The sequence below is a fragment of the Rhinoderma darwinii genome (assembly GCF_050947455.1).
Source record: "Rhinoderma darwinii isolate aRhiDar2 chromosome 5 unlocalized genomic scaffold, aRhiDar2.hap1 SUPER_5_unloc_39, whole genome shotgun sequence".
Taxonomy (NCBI): Eukaryota; Metazoa; Chordata; class Amphibia; order Anura; family Rhinodermatidae; genus Rhinoderma; species Rhinoderma darwinii.
Window position 1 is genome coordinate 1,036,179 of NW_027461797.1, and position 14,751 is coordinate 1,050,929.

Genomic DNA, 14,751 nt, shown 5'->3' on the forward strand with positions numbered 1-14,751 from the left:
TTCCATCACATCCATCTAGTGTACACAGGTAGGTCCATTGTGGCGGGCAGGCGAGCGGGCGGGCTGCTTTATTGGCTGTTTGCTGTTCCCCTACTCCACTCCACTATTTGACTGTTGTGCTGCATCAATCAATCAATCAATCAATCAATCAATCAATCAATCAATCAGTGGCTGGCTCAGGTGCAGCTCTTTAACTTACCTAAAAGGGAGGGCGGAGAGAAGACAAGGAAGGTGAATGAGGTGTTCCAATGTGAAATGCCGGAAACACAGAAACACAGACGACACACAACAAGAGGTGGCAATCTATTCATTAATTGCATTTAATCAATGAGCTCATTATCACTCATGCATTGTCCAACAGGTGTTGAAATAATGGGATTAAAAGGGGAGATCCCTTCAGAAAGACAGAAACAATAGCAAAGACAAAAAACACTTTTGGAATCTGCTTTTAGTCAACACATAAGGAAAGGGTGCACCGGTCCTGGAAATACTGCAATACCAGGTCAATGCGTGGAGTGGACAGAGCAAGCTCTATTTCCATCTCCCTGTTCTAAAAATCCATTTAATATATGGTCCCCAGATAGGGGACGTATCAGATATTAAACTGATAAGAACAGATACTACACTTGATCTTAGCCAAAAGGCCGAGAAGCGATAACCCGAACGGGCCGCGCGTTGCCCGAGCCTGCCCGATACTGCTGTTTAGCCCTTGCAGCGATTCAGCCTACTTCTAGGCAATTCCATGGGGCCCTGCAGGCTCACACACTCACAGCTACACGGGAGGTGAATAAAGGCCGGAGAGGAAGCCAGACAGGATTTGCTTCTTTTGCTTGCACCACAATGCAGTGCTGAAAGAGGAGGAATCTACATAAAAACGCCTTCCTGGCAACGCCCAAATGCCCTGCTGCCATGCAGATAAACACTGGCAGCGGCAGCAAGTGCATGCCCACAGCCACCCCTTGTTCCTTCACACCTTGTATCAGCTGTAATCCAGTCCAGTCCAGTGCTGCCTGCTGAGCAGCACTGACCAACACTGCCTGGGCCCAGGCTTTTATCTCTGAGGCCCCATTATGATGTCAGAAAGCTGGCTCTGGAATCCTGAGGGCTCCACTATGACACGTGCAAAGTTCCGTCTGAACTTTATATAAGACGGTGAGGCTCAGTCAGTCACTCAGTGTTGCCTGAGAGGGCAACACTGCAACAGCCGGCCGCCAGGCTGTCTTTTTTTTGCACAGCTAGTTGCCTCCAGGAGGCCACAAGAGGGAGACAAGGGACTGCAAAATGGAAAATAGGCATCCACCAACTTTACAGACAACTTCTCCTTGCTCCTACAACCTCCATCCTTGCACAGTTTGTTATTCTTCTAGGTAACATAGTAACAAATCCAAATTGCTGCTCTCTTTGTAGGCAAGCAAGGCTTTGTTGCAACTGCAATTCTTACTTCTTCTTGAAATGTAGGGACGACAGTACATTCCATCACATCCATCTAGTGTACACAGGTAGGTCCATTGTGGCGGGCAGGCGAGCGGGCGGGCTGCTTTATTGGCTGTTTGCTGTTCCCCTACTCCACTCCACTATTTGACTGTTGTGCTGCATCAATCAATCAATCAATCAATCAATCAATCAATCAATCAATCAATCAATCAATCAATCAATCAGTGGCTGGCTCAGGTGCAGCTCTTTAACTTACCTAAAAGGGAGGGCGGAGAGAAGACAAGGAAGGTGAATGAGGTGTTCCAATGTGAAATGCCGGAAACACAGAAACACAGACGACACACAACAAGAGGTGGCAATCTATTCATTAATTGCATTTAATCAATGAGCTCATTATCACTCATGCATTGTCCAACAGGTGTTGAAATAATGGGATTAAAAGGGGAGATCCCTTCAGAAAGACAGAAACAATAGCAAAGACAAAAAACACTTTTGGAATCTGCTTTTAGTCAACACATAAGGAAAGGGTGCACCGGTCCTGGAAATACTGCAATACCAGGTCAATGCGTGGGACAGAGCAAGCTCTATTTCCATCTCCCTGTTCTAAAAATCCATTTAATATATGGTCCCCAGATAGGGGACGTATCAGATATTAAACTGATAAGAACAGATACTACACTTGATCTTAGCCAAAAGGCCGAGAAGCGATAACCCGAACGGGCCGCGCGTTGCCCGAGCCTGCCCGATACTGCTGTTCAGCCCTTGCAGCGATTCAGCCTACTTCTAGGCAATTCCATGGGGCCCTGCAGGCTCACACACTCACAGCTACACGGGAGGTGAATAAAGGCCGGAGAGGAAGCCAGACAGGATTTGCTTCTTTTGCTTGCACCACAATGCAGTGCTGAAAGAGGAGGAATCGACATAAAAACGCCTTCCTGGCAACGCCCAAATGCCCTGCTGCCATGCAGATAAACACTGGCAGCGGCAGCAAGTGCATGCCCACAGCCACCCCTTGTTCCTTCACTCCTTGTATCAGCTGTAATCCAGTCCAGTCCAGTGCTGCCTGCTGAGCAGCACTGACCAACACTGCCTGGGCCCAGGCTTTTATCTCTGAGGCCCCATTATGATGTCAGAAAGCTGGCTCTGGAATCCTGAGGGCTCCACTATGACACGTGCAAAGTTCCGTCTGAACTTTATATAAGACGGTGAGGCTCAGTCAGTCATTCAGTGTTGCCTGAGAGGGCAACACTGCAACAGCCGGCCGCCAGGCTGTCTTTTTTTTGCACAGCTAGTTGCCTCCAGGAGGCCACAAGAGGGAGACAAGGGACTGCAAAATGGAAAATAGGCATCCACCAACTTTACAGACAACTTCTCCTTGCTCCTACAACCTCCATCCTTGCACAGTTTGTTATTCTTCTAGGTAACATAGTAACAAATCCAAATTGCTGCTCTCTTTGTAGGCAAGCAAGGCTTTGTTGCAACTGCAATTCTTACTTCTTCTTGAAATGTAGGGACGACAGTACATTCCATCACATCCATCTAGTGTACACAGGTAGGTCCATTGTGGCGGGCAGGCGAGCGGGCGGGCTGCTTTATTGGCTGTTTGCTGTTCCCCTACTCCACTCCACTATTTGACTGTTGTGCTGCATCAATCAATCAATCAATCAATCAATCAATCAATCAATCAATCAATCAGTGGCTGGCTCAGGTGCAGCTCTTTAACTTACCTAAAAGGGAGGGCGGAGAGAAGACAAGGAAGGTGAATGAGGTGTTCCAATGTGAAATGCCGGAAACACAGAAACACAGACGACACACAACAAGAGGTGGCAATCTATTCATTAATTGCATTTAATCAATGAGCTCATTATCACTCATGCATTGTCCAACAGGTGTTGAAATAATGGGATTAAAAGGGGAGATCCCTTCAGAAAGACAGAAACAATAGCAAAGACAAAAAACACTTTTGGAATCTGCTTTTAGTCAACACATAAGGAAAGGGTGCACCGGTCCTGGAAATACTGCAATACCAGGTCAATGCGTGGAGTGGACAGAGCAAGCTCTATTTCCATCTCCCTGTTCTAAAAATCCATTTAATATATGGTCCCCAGATAGGGGACGTATCAGATATTAAACTGATAAGAACAGATACTACACTTGATCTTAGCCAAAAGGCCGAGAAGCGATAACCCGAACGGGCCGCGCGTTGCCCGAGCCTGCCCGATACTGCTGTTCAGCCCTTGCAGCGATTCAGCCTACTTCTAGGCAATTCCATGGGGCCCTGCAGGCTCACACACTCACAGCTACACGGGAGGTGAATAAAGGCCGGAGAGGAAGCCAGACAGGATTTGCTTCTTTTGCTTGCACCACAATGCAGTGCTGAAAGAGGAGGAATCTACATAAAAACGCCTTCCTGGCAACGCCCAAATGCCCTGCTGCCATGCAGATAAACACTGGCAGCGGCAGCAAGTGCATGCCCACAGCCACCCCTTGTTCCTTCACACCTTGTATCAGCTGTAATCCAGTCCAGTCCAGTGCTGCCTGCTGAGCAGCACTGACCAACACTGCCTGGGCCCAGGCTTTTATCTCTGAGGCCCCATTATGATGTCAGAAAGCTGGCTCTGGAATCCTGAGGGCTCCACTATGACACGTGCAAAGTTCCGTCTGAACTTTATATAAGACGGTGAGGCTCAGTCAGTCACTCAGTGTTGCCTGAGAGGGCAACACTGCAACAGCCGGCCGCCAGGCTGTCTTTTTTTTGCACAGCTAGTTGCCTCCAGGAGGCCACAAGAGGGAGACAAGGGACTGCAAAATGGAAAATAGGCATCCACCAACTTTACAGACAACTTCTCCTTGCTCCTACAACCTCCATCCTTGCACAGTTTGTTATTCTTCTAGGTAACATAGTAACAAATCCAAATTGCTGCTCTCTTTGTAGGCAAGCAAGGCTTTGTTGCAACTGCAATTCTTACTTCTTCTTGAAATGTAGGGACGACAGTACATTCCATCACATCCATCTAGTGTACACAGGTAGGTCCATTGTGGCGGGCAGGCGAGCGGGCGGGCTGCTTTATTGGCTGTTTGCTGTTCCCCTACTCCACTCCACTATTTGACTGTTGTGCTGCATCAATCAATCAATCAATCAATCAATCAATCAATCAATCAATCAATCAATCAATCAGTGGCTGGCTCAGGTGCAGCTCTTTAACTTACCTAAAAGGGAGGGCGGAGAGAAGACAAGGAAGGTGAATGAGGTGTTCCAATGTGAAATGCCGGAAACACAGAAACACAGACGACACACAACAAGAGGTGGCAATCTATTCATTAATTGCATTTAATCAATGAGCTCATTATCACTCATGCATTGTCCAACAGGTGTTGAAATAATGGGATTAAAAGGGGAGATCCCTTCAGAAAGACAGAAACAATAGCAAAGACAAAAAACACTTTTGGAATCTGCTTTTAGTCAACACATAAGGAAAGGGTGCACCGGTCCTGGAAATACTGCAATACCAGGTCAATGCGTGGAGTGGACAGAGCAAGCTCTATTTCCATCTCCCTGTTCTAAAAATCCATTTAATATATGGTCCCCAGATAGGGGACGTATCAGATATTAAACTGATAAGAACAGATACTACACTTGATCTTAGCCAAAAGGCCGAGAAGCGATAACCCGAACGGGCCGCGCGTTGCCCGAGCCTGCCCGATACTGCTGTTCAGCCCTTGCAGCGATTCAGCCTACTTCTAGGCAATTCCATGGGGCCCTGCAGGCTCACACACTCACAGCTACACGGGAGGTGAATAAAGGCCGGAGAGGAAGCCAGACAGGATTTGCTTCTTTTGCTTGCACCACAATGCAGTGCTGAAAGAGGAGGAATCGACATAAAAACGCCTTCCTGGCAACGCCCAAATGCCCTGCTGCCATGCAGATAAACACTGGCAGCGGCAGCAAGTGCATGCCCACAGCCACCCCTTGTTCCTTCACTCCTTGTATCAGCTGTAATCCAGTCCAGTCCAGTGCTGCCTGCTGAGCAGCACTGACCAACACTGCCTGGGCCCAGGCTTTTATCTCTGAGGCCCCATTATGATGTCAGAAAGCTGGCTCTGGAATCCTGAGGGCTCCACTATGACACGTGCAAAGTTCCGTCTGAACTTTATATAAGACGGTGAGGCTCAGTCAGTCATTCAGTGTTGCCTGAGAGGGCAACACTGCAACAGCCGGCCGCCAGGCTGTCTTTTTTTTGCACAGCTAGTTGCCTCCAGGAGGCCACAAGAGGGAGACAAGGGACTGCAAAATGGAAAATAGGCATCCACCAACTTTACAGACAACTTCTCCTTGCTCCTACAACCTCCATCCTTGCACAGTTTGTTATTCTTCTAGGTAACATAGTAACAAATCCAAATTGCTGCTCTCTTTGTAGGCAAGCAAGGCTTTGTTGCAACTGCAATTCTTACTTCTTCTTGAAATGTAGGGACGACAGTACATTCCATCACATCCATCTAGTGTACACAGGTAGGTCCATTGTGGCGGGCAGGCGAGCGGGCGGGCTGCTTTATTGGCTGTTTGCTGTTCCCCTACTCCACTCCACTATTTGACTGTTGTGCTGCATCAATCAATCAATCAATCAATCAATCAATCAATCAATCAATCAATCAGTGGCTGGCTCAGGTGCAGCTCTTTAACTTACCTAAAAGGGAGGGCGGAGAGAAGACAAGGAAGGTGAATGAGGTGTTCCAATGTGAAATGCCGGAAACACAGAAACACAGACGACACACAACAAGAGGTGGCAATCTATTCATTAATTGCATTTAATCAATGAGCTCATTATCACTCATGCATTGTCCAACAGGTGTTGAAATAATGGGATTAAAAGGGGAGATCCCTTCAGAAAGACAGAAACAATAGCAAAGACAAAAAACACTTTTGGAATCTGCTTTTAGTCAACACATAAGGAAAGGGTGCACCGGTCCTGGAAATACTGCAATACCAGGTCAATGCGTGGAGTGGACAGAGCAAGCTCTATTTCCATCTCCCTGTTCTAAAAATCCATTTAATATATGGTCCCCAGATAGGGGACGTATCAGATATTAAACTGATAAGAACAGATACTACACTTGATCTTAGCCAAAAGGCCGAGAAGCGATAACCCGAACGGGCCGCGCGTTGCCCGAGCCTGCCCGATACTGCTGTTCAGCCCTTGCAGCGATTCAGCCTACTTCTAGGCAATTCCATGGGGCCCTGCAGGCTCACACACTCACAGCTACACGGGAGGTGAATAAAGGCTGGAGAGGAAGCCAGACAGGATTTGCTTCTTTTGCTTGCACCACAATGCAGTGCTGAAAGAGGAGGAATCTACATAAAAACGCCTTCCTGGCAACGCCCAAATGCCCTGCTGCCATGCAGATAAACACTGGCAGCGGCAGCAAGTGCATGCCCACAGCCACCCCTTGTTCCTTCACACCTTGTATCAGCTGTAATCCAGTCCAGTCCAGTGCTGCCTGCTGAGCAGCACTGACCAACACTGCCTGGGCCCAGGCTTTTATCTCTGAGGCCCCATTATGATGTCAGAAAGCTGGCTCTGGAATCCTGAGGGCTCCACTATGACACGTGCAAAGTTCCGTCTGAACTTTATATAAGACGGTGAGGCTCAGTCAGTCACTCAGTGTTGCCTGAGAGGGCAACACTGCAACAGCCGGCCGCCAGGCTGTCTTTTTTTTGCACAGCTAGTTGCCTCCAGGAGGCCACAAGAGGGAGACAAGGGACTGCAAAATGGAAAATAGGCATCCACCAACTTTACAGACAACTTCTCCTTGCTCCTACAACCTCCATCCTTGCACAGTTTGTTATTCTTCTAGGTAACATAGTAACAAATCCAAATTGCTGCTCTCTTTGTAGGCAAGCAAGGCTTTGTTGCAACTGCAATTCTTACTTCTTCTTGAAATGTAGGGACGACAGTACATTCCATCACATCCATCTAGTGTACACAGGTAGGTCCATTGTGGCGGGCAGGCGAGCGGGCGGGCTGCTTTATTGGCTGTTTGCTGTTCCCCTACTCCACTCCACTATTTGACTGTTGTGCTGCATCAATCAATCAATCAATCAATCAATCAATCAATCAATCAATCAGTGGCTGGCTCAGGTGCAGCTCTTTAACTTACCTAAAAGGGAGGGCGGAGAGAAGACAAGGAAGGTGAATGAGGTGTTCCAATGTGAAATGCCGGAAACACAGAAACACAGACGACACACAACAAGAGGTGGCAATCTATTCATTAATTGCATTTAATCAATGAGCTCATTATCACTCATGCATTGTCCAACAGGTGTTGAAATAATGGGATTAAAAGGGGAGATCCCTTCAGAAAGACAGAAACAATAGCAAAGACAAAAAACACTTTTGGAATCTGCTTTTAGTCAACACATAAGGAAAGGGTGCACCGGTCCTGGAAATACTGCAATACCAGGTCAATGCGTGGAGTGGACAGAGCAAGCTCTATTTCCATCTCCCTGTTCTAAAAATCCATTTAATATATGGTCCCCAGATAGGGGACGTATCAGATATTAAACTGATAAGAACAGATACTACACTTGATCTTAGCCAAAAGGCCGAGAAGCGATAACCCGAACGGGCCGCGCGTTGCCCGAGCCTGCCCGATACTGCTGTTTAGCCCTTGCAGCGATTCAGCCTACTTCTAGGCAATTCCATGGGGCCCTGCAGGCTCACACACTCACAGCTACACGGGAGGTGAATAAAGGCCGGAGAGGAAGCCAGACAGGATTTGCTTCTTTTGCTTGCACCACAATGCAGTGCTGAAAGAGGAGGAATCTACATAAAAACGCCTTCCTGGCAACGCCCAAATGCCCTGCTGCCATGCAGATAAACACTGGCAGCGGCAGCAAGTGCATGCCCACAGCCACCCCTTGTTCCTTCACACCTTGTATCAGCTGTAATCCAGTCCAGTCCAGTGCTGCCTGCTGAGCAGCACTGACCAACACTGCCTGGGCCCAGGCTTTTATCTCTGAGGCCCCATTATGATGTCAGAAAGCTGGCTCTGGAATCCTGAGGGCTCCACTATGACACGTGCAAAGTTCCGTCTGAACTTTATATAAGACGGTGAGGCTCAGTCAGTCACTCAGTGTTGCCTGAGAGGGCAACACTGCAACAGCCGGCCGCCAGGCTGTCTTTTTTTTGCACAGCTAGTTGCCTCCAGGAGGCCACAAGAGGGAGACAAGGGACTGCAAAATGGAAAATAGGCATCCACCAACTTTACAGACAACTTCTCCTTGCTCCTACAACCTCCATCCTTGCACAGTTTGTTATTCTTCTAGGTAACATAGTAACAAATCCAAATTGCTGCTCTCTTTGTAGGCAAGCAAGGCTTTGTTGCAACTGCAATTCTTACTTCTTCTTAAAATGTAGGGACGACAGTACATTCCATCACATCCATCTAGTGTACACAGGTAGGTCCATTGTGGCGGGCAGGCGAGCGGGCGGGCTGCTTTATTGGCTGTTTGCTGTTCCCCTACTCCACTCCACTATTTGACTGTTGTGCTGCATCAATCAATCAATCAATCAATCAATCAATCAATCAATCAATCAGTGGCTGGCTCAGGTGCAGCTCTTTAACTTACCTAAAAGGGAGGGCGGAGAGAAGACAAGGAAGGTGAATGAGGTGTTCCAATGTGAAATGCCGGAAACACAGAAACACAGACGACACACAACAAGAGGTGGCAATCTATTCATTAATTGCATTTAATCAATGAGCTCATTATCACTCATGCATTGTCCAACAGGTGTTGAAATAATGGGATTAAAAGGGGAGATCCCTTCAGAAAGACAGAAACAATAGCAAAGACAAAAAACACTTTTGGAATCTGCTTTTAGTCAACACATAAGGAAAGGGTGCACCGGTCCTGGAAATACTGCAATACCAGGTCAATGCGTGGAGTGGACAGAGCAAGCTCTATTTCCATCTCCCTGTTCTAAAAATCCATTTAATATATGGTCCCCAGATAGGGGACGTATCAGATATTAAACTGATAAGAACAGATACTACACTTGATCTTAGCCAAAAGGCCGAGAAGCGATAACCCGAACGGGCCGCGCGTTGCCCGAGCCTGCCCGATACTGCTGTTCAGCCCTTGCAGCGATTCAGCCTACTTCTAGGCAATTCCATGGGGCCCTGCAGGCTCACACACTCACAGCTACACGGGAGGTGAATAAAGGCCGGAGAGGAAGCCAGACAGGATTTGCTTCTTTTGCTTGCACCACAATGCAGTGCTGAAAGAGGAGGAATCGACATAAAAACGCCTTCCTGGCAACGCCCAAATGCCCTGCTGCCATGCAGATAAACACTGGCAGCGGCAGCAAGTGCATGCCCACAGCCACCCCTTGTTCCTTCACTCCTTGTATCAGCTGTAATCCAGTCCAGTCCAGTGCTGCCTGCTGAGCAGCACTGACCAACACTGCCTGGGCCCAGGCTTTTATCTCTGAGGCCCCATTATGATGTCAGAAAGCTGGCTCTGGAATCCTGAGGGCTCCACTATGACACGTGCAAAGTTCCGTCTGAACTTTATATAAGACGGTGAGGCTCAGTCAGTCACTCAGTGTTGCCTGAGAGGGCAACACTGCAACAGCCGGCCGCCAGGCTGTCTTTTTTTTGCACAGCTAGTTGCCTCCAGGAGGCCACAAGAGGGAGACAAGGGACTGCAAAATGGAAAATAGGCATCCACCAACTTTACAGACAACTTCTCCTTGCTCCTACAACCTCCATCCTTGCACAGTTTGTTATTCTTCTAGGTAACATAGTAACAAATCCAAATTGCTGCTCTCTTTGTAGGCAAGCAAGGCTTTGTTGCAACTGCAATTCTTACTTCTTCTTGAAATGTAGGGACGACAGTACATTCCATCACATCCATCTAGTGTACACAGGTAGGTCCATTGTGGCGGGCAGGCGAGCGGGCGGGCTGCTTTATTGGCTGTTTGCTGTTCCCCTACTCCACTCCACTATTTGACTGTTGTGCTGCATCAATCAATCAATCAATCAATCAATCAATCAATCAATCAATCAATCAATCAATCAATCAATCAGTGGCTGGCTCAGGTGCAGCTCTTTAACTTACCTAAAAGGGAGGGCGGAGAGAAGACAAGGAAGGTGAATGAGGTGTTCCAATGTGAAATGCCGGAAACACAGAAACACAGACGACACACAACAAGAGGTGGCAATCTATTCATTAATTGCATTTAATCAATGAGCTCATTATCACTCATGCATTGTCCAACAGGTGTTGAAATAATGGGATTAAAAGGGGAGATCCCTTCAGAAAGACAGAAACAATAGCAAAGACAAAAAACACTTTTGGAATCTGCTTTTAGTCAACACATAAGGAAAGGGTGCACCGGTCCTGGAAATACTGCAATACCAGGTCAATGCGTGGAGTGGACAGAGCAAGCTCTATTTCCATCTCCCTGTTCTAAAAATCCATTTAATATATGGTCCCCAGATAGGGGACGTATCAGATATTAAACTGATAAGAACAGATACTACACTTGATCTTAGCCAAAAGGCCGAGAAGCGATAACCCGAACGGGCCGTGCGTTGCCCGAGCCTGCCCGATACTGCTGTTCAGCCCTTGCAGCGATTCAGCCTACTTCTAGGCAATTCCATGGGGCCCTGCAGGCTCACACACTCACAGCTACACGGGAGGTGAATAAAGGCCGGAGAGGAAGCCAGACAGGATTTGCTTCTTTTGCTTGCACCACAATGCAGTGCTGAAAGAGGAGGAATCTACATAAAAACGCCTTCCTGGCAACGCCCAAATGCCCTGCTGCCATGCAGATAAACACTGGCAGCGGCAGCAAGTGCATGCCCACAGCCACCCCTTGTTCCTTCACACCTTGTATCAGCTGTAATCCAGTCCAGTCCAGTGCTGCCTGCTGAGCAGCACTGACCAACACTGCCTGGGCCCAGGCTTTTATCTCTGAGGCCCCATTATGATGTCAGAAAGCTGGCTCTGGAATCCTGAGGGCTCCACTATGACACGTGCAAAGTTCCGTCTGAACTTTATATAAGACGGTGAGGCTCAGTCAGTCACTCAGTGTTGCCTGAGAGGGCAACACTGCAACAGCCGGCCGCCAGGCTGTCTTTTTTTTGCACAGCTAGTTGCCTCCAGGAGGCCACAAGAGGGAGACAAGGGACTGCAAAATGGAAAATAGGCATCCACCAACTTTACAGACAACTTCTCCTTGCTCCTACAACCTCCATCCTTGCACAGTTTGTTATTCTTCTAGGTAACATAGTAACAAATCCAAATTGCTGCTCTCTTTGTAGGCAAGCAAGGCTTTGTTGCAACTGCAATTCTTACTTCTTCTTGAAATGTAGGGACGACAGTACATTCCATCACATCCATCTAGTGTACACAGGTAGGTCCATTGTGGCGGGCAGGCGAGCGGGCGGGCTGCTTTATTGGCTGTTTGCTGTTCCCCTACTCCACTCCACTATTTGACTGTTGTGCTGCATCAATCAATCAATCAATCAATCAATCAATCAATCAATCAGTGGCTGGCTCAGGTGCAGCTCTTTAACTTACCTAAAAGGGAGGGCGGAGAGAAGACAAGGAAGGTGAATGAGGTGTTCCAATGTGAAATGCCGGAAACACAGAAACACAGACGACACACAACAAGAGGTGGCAATCTATTCATTAATTGCATTTAATCAATGAGCTCATTATCACTCATGCATTGTCCAACAGGTGTTGAAATAATGGGATTAAAAGGGGAGATCCCATCAGAAAGACAAAAACAATAGCAAACACAAATAGCACTTTTGGAATCTGATTTTAGTAAACACATAAGGGAAGGGTGCACCGGTCCTGGAAATACTGCAATACCAGGTCAATGCGTGGAGTGGACAGAGCAAGCTCTATTTCCATCTCCCTGTTCTAAAAATCCATTTAATATATGGTCCCCAGATAGGGGACGTATCAGATATTAAACTGATAAGAACAGATACTACACTTGATCTTAGCCAAAAGGCCGAGAAGCGATAACCCGAATGGGCCTGGCGTTGACCGAGCCTGCCTAATACTGCTGTTCACCCCTTGCAGCGATTCAGCCTACTCCTAGGCAATTCCATGGGGCCCTGCAGGCTCACACACATTTACAGCTACTAAGCGGGAGGTGAATAAAGGCCGGAGAGGAAGCTACACAGGATTTGCTTCTTTTGCTTGCACCACAATGCAGTGCTGAAAGAGGAGGAATCGACATAAAAACGCCTTCTTGGCAACGCCCAAATGCCCTCCTGCCGTGCAAATACTGGCAGCAGCAGCAGCAGCAGCAGCAGTAAGTGCATGCCCACAGCCACCCCTTGTTCCTTCACAACTTGTATTAGCTTTAATCCAGTCCAGTGCTGCCTGCTGAGCAGCACTGACCAACACTGCCTGGGCCCAGGCTTTTATCTCTGAGGCCCCATTATGATGTCAGAAAGCTGGCTCTGGAATCCTGAGGGCTCCACTATGACACGTGCAAAGTTCCGTCTGAACTTTATATAAGACGGTGAGGCTCAGTCAGTCACTCAGTGTTGCCTGAGAGGGCAACACTGCAACAGCCGGCCGCCAGGCTGTCTTTTTTTTGCACATTTATTTGCCTCCAGGAGGCCACAAGAGGGAGTCAAGGGACTGCAAAATGGAAAATAGGCATCCACCAACTTTACAGACAACTTCTCCTTGCTCCTACAACCTCCATCCTTGCACAGTTTGTTATTCTTCTAGGTAACATAGTAACAAATCCAAATTGCTGCTCTCTTTGTAGGCAAGCAAGGCTTTGTTGCAACTGCAATTCTTACTTCTTGAAATGTAGGACAGTACATTCCATCACATCCATCTAGTGTACACAGGTAGGTCCATTGTGGCGGGCAGGCGAGCGGGCGGGCTGCTTTATTGGCTGTTTGCTGTTCCCCTACTCCACTCCACTATTTGACTGTGGTGCTGCATCAATCAATCAATCAATCAATCAATCAATCAATCAATCAATCAATCAATCAATCAATCAGTGGCTGGCTCAGGTGCAGCTCTTTAACTTACCTAAAAGGGAGGGCGGAGAGAAGACAAGGAAGGTGAATGAGCTGTTCCAATGTGAAATGCCGGAAACACAGAAACACAGACGACACACAACAAGAGGTGGCAATCTATTCATTAATTGCATTTAATCAATGAGCTCATTATCACTCATGCATTGTCCAACAGGTGTTGAAATAATGGGATTAAAAGGGGAGATCCCATCAGAAAGACAAAAACAATAGCAAACACAAATAGCACTTTTGGAATCTGATTTTAGTAAACACATAAGGGAAGGGTGCACCGGTCCTGGAAATACTGCAATACCAGGTCAATGCGTGGAGTGGACAGAGCAAGCTCTATTTCCATCTCCCTGTTCTAAAAATCCATTTAATATATGGTCCCCAGATAGGGGACGTATCAGATATTAAACTGATAAGAACAGATACTACACTTGATCTTAGCCAAAAGGCCGAGAAGCGATAACCCGAATGGGCCTGGCGTTGACCGAGCCTGCCTAATACTGCTGTTCACCCCTTGCAGCGATTCAGCCTACTCCTAGGCAATTCCATGGGGCCCTGCAGGCTCACACACATTTACAGCTACTAAGCGGGAGGTGAATAAAGGCCGGAGAGGAAGCTACACAGGATTTGCTTCTTTTGCTTGCACCACAATGCAGTGCTGAAAGAGGAGGAATCGACATAAAAACGCCTTCTTGGCAACGCCCAAATGCCCTCCTGCCGTGTAAATACTGGCAGCAGCAGTAAGTGCATGCCCACAGCCACCCCTTGTTCCTTCACAACTTGTATTAGCTTTAATCCAGTCCAGTGCTGCCTGCTGAGCAGCACTGACCAACACTGCCTGGGCCCAGGCTTTTATCTCTGAGGCCCCATTATGATGTCAGAAAGCTGGCTCTGGAATCCTGAGGGCTCCACTATGACACGTGCAAAGTTCCGTCTGAACTTTATATAAGACGGTGAGGCTCAGTCAGTCACTCAGTGTTGCCTGAGAGGGCAACACTGCAACAGCCGGCCGCCAGGCTGTCTTTTTTTTGCACATTTATTTGCCTCCAGGAGGCCACAAGAGGGAGACAAGGGACTGCAAAATGGAAAATAGGCATCCACCAACTTTACAGACAACTTCTCCTTGCTCCTACAACCTCCATCCTTGCACAGTTTGTTATTCTTCTAGGTAACATAGTAACAAATCCAAATTGCTGCTCTCTTTGTAGGCAAGCAAGGCTTTGTTGCAACTGCAATTCTTACTTC

General features: G+C 47.6%; 10 non-coding genes across 10 annotated transcripts; all 10 read right to left on the reverse strand.

Moving 5' to 3' along the window:
• Positions 1–465: 465 nt before the first annotated feature.
• On the reverse strand, positions 466–656 carry LOC142691964 (U2 spliceosomal RNA). Its single transcript, XR_012860466.1, has one exon. It is a non-coding gene; the product is annotated as a U2 spliceosomal RNA (small nuclear RNA).
• A 1,300-nt stretch (positions 657–1,956) lies between these two features.
• On the reverse strand, positions 1,957–2,143 carry LOC142692158 (U2 spliceosomal RNA). Its single transcript, XR_012860640.1, has one exon. It is a non-coding gene; the product is annotated as a U2 spliceosomal RNA (small nuclear RNA).
• Positions 2,144–3,427: 1,284 nt separating this feature from the next.
• Positions 3,428–3,618, reverse strand: LOC142691965 (U2 spliceosomal RNA). Its single transcript, XR_012860467.1, has one exon. It is a non-coding gene; the product is annotated as a U2 spliceosomal RNA (small nuclear RNA).
• Positions 3,619–4,910: 1,292 nt separating this feature from the next.
• On the reverse strand, positions 4,911–5,101 carry LOC142691966 (U2 spliceosomal RNA). The gene has a single exon (XR_012860468.1). It is a non-coding gene; the product is annotated as a U2 spliceosomal RNA (small nuclear RNA).
• Positions 5,102–6,385: 1,284 nt separating this feature from the next.
• On the reverse strand, positions 6,386–6,576 carry LOC142691967 (U2 spliceosomal RNA). Its single transcript, XR_012860469.1, has one exon. It is a non-coding gene; the product is annotated as a U2 spliceosomal RNA (small nuclear RNA).
• A 1,280-nt stretch (positions 6,577–7,856) lies between these two features.
• Positions 7,857–8,047, reverse strand: LOC142691970 (U2 spliceosomal RNA). The gene has a single exon (XR_012860471.1). It is a non-coding gene; the product is annotated as a U2 spliceosomal RNA (small nuclear RNA).
• Positions 8,048–9,327: 1,280 nt separating this feature from the next.
• LOC142691971 (U2 spliceosomal RNA) lies at positions 9,328–9,518 on the reverse strand. The gene has a single exon (XR_012860472.1). It is a non-coding gene; the product is annotated as a U2 spliceosomal RNA (small nuclear RNA).
• A 1,300-nt stretch (positions 9,519–10,818) lies between these two features.
• Positions 10,819–11,009, reverse strand: LOC142691972 (U2 spliceosomal RNA). Its single transcript, XR_012860473.1, has one exon. It is a non-coding gene; the product is annotated as a U2 spliceosomal RNA (small nuclear RNA).
• A 1,276-nt stretch (positions 11,010–12,285) lies between these two features.
• LOC142691984 (U2 spliceosomal RNA) lies at positions 12,286–12,476 on the reverse strand. The gene has a single exon (XR_012860484.1). It is a non-coding gene; the product is annotated as a U2 spliceosomal RNA (small nuclear RNA).
• Positions 12,477–13,776: 1,300 nt separating this feature from the next.
• LOC142691985 (U2 spliceosomal RNA) lies at positions 13,777–13,967 on the reverse strand. Its single transcript, XR_012860485.1, has one exon. It is a non-coding gene; the product is annotated as a U2 spliceosomal RNA (small nuclear RNA).
• Positions 13,968–14,751: the final 784 nt, after the last annotated feature.